This window comes from Camelus ferus, chromosome 4 (genome assembly GCF_009834535.1).
Source record: "Camelus ferus isolate YT-003-E chromosome 4, BCGSAC_Cfer_1.0, whole genome shotgun sequence".
Lineage (NCBI taxonomy): Eukaryota > Metazoa > Chordata > Mammalia > Artiodactyla > Camelidae > Camelus > Camelus ferus.
Genome location: NC_045699.1, coordinates 5,506,296 through 5,513,021, shown reverse-complemented (window position 1 = coordinate 5,513,021; position 6,726 = coordinate 5,506,296).

Sequence of the window (6,726 nt, the reverse complement as noted above, 5' to 3'; positions counted from 1 at the left end):
TAAATCAAACAACGCTGACGGAGCAAAGCACAAGTTCAGAGGTTAGCACTGACATTATCAAAATGTTTTCTTTGCTATGTATTTTAATCACGCAAGTATTAACTGGAGATGAATGATACGCACACTGTAGTTAAGGGTTTTGCTTTCAGGGAGTTCTGGACAGCTGAAACAAGCAAGAGTCTCATACTCATCGCAGACCTTGTCAAGAACTGCTGTTTGGGGCAAGCGTCCTAAAGAACACGGACTGAAGCAAACCGTACAGATGGAACATTTGAAAAGTCCAGATCTGTTCTCAAGATCCCCTTGCCACCTCTGGCCAACGTGCACAACTAGATTTATCTTCTTGCAACAGACATAAGCAAATGTCACATTCCTTTACCATCCAAATGGTGCAACAGCATTAACAGAGCTCCTTGGGGGCCTGGTTATCTTGGTAGAGGAACTACTGACACCCAGCTCTGTGCTCGAGGCTGCAGGGATGTAATTATCCCATGATAACCCGGAGTACTTTGTTCTCTGGATGGCTCTCATCTACGTCGCATTTTCTGGATGCCTTCCTTTTCCATTAAAGCATTTATGTCCATAGACGTGCTTTAGAAGTCACCGGGGCTCTCAAAATTAAAGGGAATGAACTGAAAACCACAGCTATCTCACCTACTTCTTGAAAACAAAAAATAAAAGCGGACATCTGGTAAGTAAGCAGCTTCCCCTGGAAGCCAAGTGACTAACTTTTATTTTCTCATCATGAAAGGGACGGATCTCCATTGGTGGCCCTTCTTATGTACACCACACACATGGCGATGGCTCCGACGTTAGTTCCTTTAGTATAAACAGAAAGGACGGCCTTTTTTTTTTTTTTTTTTTGGTGGAAGTTAATGAATTGAAAAACAAAGCTGTTCTGTATACCCAGTCCTTCCAAACGAATAAAAGAACTACAGTGTTCTGAGACTTGGGCAAAATAGTGGCATTCAAATTAATTTTGCCCCTTCTACTACACCCCCCTCGGCCCCGTCCCCACTTCCCATCACTTCCCCCCCCACCCTTTTTAAGGAGAAAAAGAACCATTGAATCACCTTATAAGGGCAGAGCGCATGAAGGGGCTAGAGCGAGAGTCATGAGGCCCAGAGCTTACTCTTGGCTCAGACTGGGGCTAACTGTCCCTTAACCTTGTGCCCCTGCTGATGCGGCTGTAAGATGGGGACACAGATGTGTGTGTGCAGTGCTGACGTGGGGCCTTGGTGACAGGTCCAAAGCTAAATGTGGGGTCCTTTTTGCTGGTTGTAGGCTGTTTTCCAAGTTGAAGTGGCTGTCTGCGGCTCAGGAATTGGAAAAGGGACCTGGTAGGTCTTAGATCAATAATCAGTATATAGATGCATGGGGCAGGGGGGCGGGGGGTGAGGAGCCTCAGGGGTCCCTGATCTGGAATGAGATTGCCATGGCAACAATAGCTGCCAGCACCTGACTTTACACAGAGCTCATCACCATGTTGGGCATTTCTTATCAGGAAAGCATGGGTCGCGATTTTCCTCTGAAAAATTAGCCTGAATGTTTCCCGTGGCGTATTTGAAGAACAAAGAAGAAAAGGAGTGAGCATGTCCAAGTTCCACCAGGCAGCATCTGGTGGCCCCAGCTGTGGCGGAGATTCAAACTCTGCGTCCGCGCGGGGGCCTCCGGGATTTTGCCCCTTCCTCTGGGACCTGATCGTGTTCACCCATCAAAGTCACCTGATGCAGAGTGCAGTTCCCCTTTGCGCGTTTCCCCGTGAGCTCAGCAGGGACAACAGAGCCACCTGAGGCCACCGTCTACCAACACACGTGCAGCTCCTTGCTTCTGCTGACTCCGTGGGGTCCCAGCAGACCTGCCCTGTTCGTGGCTTTCCCTGCTGCCCGAAAGCTTTTCCCCTCTCTTCTCCACGGCTGCCCAGACCTCAGCTGACCCAGAAATTCTTACGAAATGATCTTGTGGGAACAGTGGACAAGACGTGCATTCAGTAGCCTTAAAGCCAAGAAAGGATGTCCAAGTGTTTGTCTTACTTATTGCTATTGTGGTGGGTGTCTTTGAACTTGGGTTGGATTAATCACCACCTGACGGCAGGGTACTTGCAAATCACGAGGGCGATGGAGCTTCTGACCAAAGCAGGGCTGTGGAATGAAGGCCTCAGCCCATTCTTTTCTCTTCTCCTCCTTCAAACTTCCCTTACCTCCATCTGTCCAAAGAAGATTCTCATTCATGAGAGACACCGAGATCTCACATTTGACTGGCTTCCAAACATCCCTTTAAAACATTCTATGCTTTTCCACTTTATTTCAGATGTGCTGGGATTGGGTCACTTTTGCACCTCCTGCTTCTGCTCCAGTCACTGCCAGAGTGAAAAAGAAATTGGCCATGTTCTCTTTAAAATATCTGACCTGCCTTTTCACTGCTGGCAGATGGGGTCCAAATTTCTTTGCATTACCCTTCTTGACCTGGCTCTGACCCAACTTTATCTCCTCCCACTACATCTTTCTGAACAGCTGCAGGTCTATGAACACACGGTTCCTTCTCCTGCAGTGTGTTACTTTCCTTTCCTCTTCTTTCTGATGAACTCCTATGCATCCTTCAAGACCCAAGTCAAATGTCACATATTAAAGTCTGCTGCTGCTCCCACCTCCATCTGCAGGCAGAGCTAATCACTCTCTCCCCTGAACTATTACCACCCCTTTGAGAATTTCTCTTTCAGAGGAGGTATCGCATTATAGGGAAACCACTGCTCACATGTCCATCTCTCCTCGTCAATTGTGCACTTCTCATTATCAGGGGTAAGATCTTACTCATCTTTATGATACTGGTTCCTAGGTCAGGACCAACAGATGCCCAATAAACAGGACAGGAATACATCTAGTCAACTCTAGGGTCTGATAAATACATTTGTAGTTTTAGATTCTGAAGACGTCTAGAAGTTGAAATCACCAATAACAAAACTAGATAAGGGTTTTAATTTGGGAAGACAGGTATTCATATATGCTCACCTTTAGAACTACTGCAAAGATGAAGATACCTTAGGGGGAAGAGCTCCAGGTAAATGAAAAAGTCCTGTTTTAGATAGACTGCGTTGGGAGAGAGGTTCACATGCACTAACCAGGGCGTAACAGCATTTCAGCTTTCCTCAGTGTTTCCTGTGCACCAGACACCACTCAGTCTTCCCTGTGCATGTCCCTTGGGCTCCTCCAACTTGGGCCCCCTTCATTATTATTATTTTAATGTTGCAGGTGGGGAAACTGAAAATGAGGTAAGCTGCAAAGTCATGCAACAGATAAAAGGGATGTGGACCTGGAAGTCTGATGCTGAAGCCTTTCCAATCTACCTGCCCAATGCCCCTGCCACCCACTGCAGACCACGCCTCCCCCCGCCCACTGTCCCCATCACACACTGCAGACCACGCCTCCCCCCGCCCACTGCCCCCATCACCCACTGCAGACCACGCCTCCCCCCGCCCACTGTCCCCATCACCCACTGCAGACCACGCCTCCCCCCGCCCACTGTCTCCCATCACCCACTGCAGACCACGCCTCCCCCCGCCCACTGCCCCCATCACCCACTGCAGACCACGCCTCCCCCCGCCCACTGCCCCCATCACCCACTGCAGACCACACCTCCCCCCGCCCACTGTCTCCATCACCCACTGCAGACCACGCCTCCCCCGCCCACTGCCCCCATCACCCACTGCAGACCACGCCTCCCCCCGCCCACTGTCCCCATCACCCACTGCAGACCACGCCTCCCCCCGCCCACTGCCCCCATCACCCACTGCAGACCACGCCTCCCCCGCCCACTGCCCCCATCACCCACTGCAGACCACGCCTCCCCCGCCCACTGTCCCCATCACCCACTGCAGACCACGCCTCCCCCCGCCCACTGTCTCCATCACCCACTGCAGACCACGCCTCCCCCCGCCCACTGTCCCCATCACCCACTGCAGACCACGCCTCCCCCCGCCCACTGCCCCCATCACCCACTGCAGACCACGCCTCCCCCCGCCCACTGCCCCCATCACCCACTGCAGACCACGCCTCCCCCGCCCACTGTCCCCATCACCCACTGCAGACCACGCCTCCCCCCGCCCACTGTCTCCATCACCCACTGCAGACCACGCCTCCCCCCGCCCACTGCCCCCATCACCCACTGCAGACCACGCCTCCCCCCGCCCACTGCCCCCATCACCCACTGCAGACCACGCCTCCCCCCGCCCACTGTCCCCATCACCCACTGCAGACCACGCCTCCCCTGCCCACTGCACCCACTGCAGACCACGCCTCCCCCCGCCCACTGTCCCCATCACCCACTGCAGACCACGCCTCCCCCGCCCACTGCCCCCATCACCCACTGCAGACCACGCCTCCCCCCGCCCACTGCCCCCCAACTAAGACTGCCATCTAATGAGAAGGGGAGTCCGGTGGCTTGTGAAAGGAATACAAATAATTTTAGCAAACACTGTGTGTCAACCACTGTTCTACGTATTAACTCATTTAACACTGACAACGACCCGGCGAGAGGGGTACAATTATGATCCTCATTTACAGATGAGAAAAGAGAGGCAGAGAGGTTAGCAGTTTGCCCAGAGGCCACGCAGTTAATAAGTGGCAAATCAGGGATAGAAACCCAGACAGGCTGGCTCCAGACACCACGTCCTTAATGACCCAGGTCGGCAATCTCCCAGGAACCCCGAGACGAGGATGGCTGTTCAGACAGGACCTAAAGCTGTGGGAGCATGAGGAATTGGGGGTTCTCAGGGACCATCCCCCGGGCCCACCAGAAAGCCCATTAGCTCCTCTCAAGCTGCTCTAAAAGACATAACCTCTAGGTAAAAACGATGTTCTTACCATGCAAACACAGGCCTTGTGACATGCAGTCCAGAGGACCACCCCTGCTTCTTCTGGAGGGACTTTCTGAGATGCTCAGAAAGCTCTGTTCTCGAGGGTTCTGTTATGGACCCTGCTCAGTGGAGTCTCTCTGTTGCCTACAGCCTCCCCCGCGCACTGTCTCTCCTCTCGTGGACGTAGCTTCCCTCTGCCTCCTGGCTTCAGATCCAACTTTCCTGGTAACCTCAGCTTGGCAGGACCCGTGGTGGCCTCCTTCACATGTCGACTTGATTCTGTGTGGTGACTCTCTGGTCATCTCTCCACTTCAAGCGCAGCTGCTCATCACTTTATTCTTTTTAGTTTTTCTGAGTCACTTGTTGGAAGGAAAACACCGTCTTTTGAAGCTAGGACGGTGCAGGTTGCTGGCCAGGCTTAGCACTGATTGTCCTGGGCCCAGGTATGGAGACTTGAGCCAGCTTTGGGGAGACAGGTGGGCACAAGAGGGTAGGAGCAGGGCAGAAACACAGCGGGAATGAAATGGCTGTTTCTTCACCAAGGGCTGAAGGCAAGGAGGCCCCCTTTGAAAAAGCCACAATGTGGTAGCCACCGCGATGGATGCGGTGGGTGTGACACCATGGAGTGTGAATGGTCTCTCTGTTCCACATCATAACCGACCCACTCCAGATCCAGGAAACCTAACTTTATAACCAGAGGGAGGTAGCAGGTCCTCCTACAAGTTTATATCTGTAAAACGAATTGATTCAGTCGGCTCCCAGCAGAAAACGGATGGCAAGTGGAGAGAGCTGGGTGAAGGAGCTATTTACAAAGCTGTGGGTGGGCAGGACCACGGGAAGCCAACCGAGGCTGGTGACGCACTGCGGGGAGCTGTGACCGAGTCTAGGCCCGCAGGGCAGGGCTGAGCGTACTCCCTGGGGCCCAGGGAGAGCCTCGCCGTCCCTGTGGCTGGGTCTGCACGAGGCGGCCACCCCGCAGCCCTGCGGCTTGCAGGAAAGGAAGGCGGCCCCTGCCCACCTGTGACTCAGAAGGAAAGGAGCCAGGAAGATCAACACCCGCCTCCCTCTCCTTCTGCGCTTTGATCCCCTGCCAGCGCCTCTCTCTCTGTGGCTGCCCGCTCTGGAGCCGGAGGGCAGAGAGGCCCGAGCGGAGATTCCGGCGAGTCTCCCGGGGGCACAGAGCATGATGCGGAAGGATAACCCCCGATGTGATGCGGGAGGAGCAGCGGGCAACACTGAGCCACTTAACTTCCCGAGCCGAAGGCGTTCGTCGTCCCGAGGTAACCGCGCTGACTTGGTGCTCCTTAAAGTAGCATCTTCCCTGCTTATTACATTTCACATATTTGCAAGGAAGTCAGACTGTGGGAGCACCGCATCCTGGAGTTTTGAGTACGTTTTCCTTGGATCTCAGGAGAATTTCCGCTTCAGTGGAGAGCAGTTGAGAATTCCCACAGCATCAGATAGCAACCGATGTGGGAGACGGTGAGACACGACGGACACCCGAGGACTCCCCGTTCAGCTGAGGGCGTGCATCACGGACGGCAGTGTGGCCCGCCCAGCGCCCAGCCAGAGGCAGGTGGGCATGTGGACACCTCGGGGCGCGGCAGCGGGTGATCGCTGACAGCCAGGAAGCAAACATAAGGCCCCTGGAACATAAGGTGTGATCTAGGAGAGAAATGGAAAGAGGGGGAAAATGCAGAAAGGGATTCATTCCGAGTTGATTAAAGTTAAGCTTCTGCCATGTAGTAGAATGGGGGCTTCAAACAGGAATAAACCTCTATGTGAAAAACAAACAAAAAAACCCCAAACAAAAAAAAGACACTTTTTTTGTTGTTTTTTGTTTTTTGTTTTTGCACACCTGCATATCCACAGCA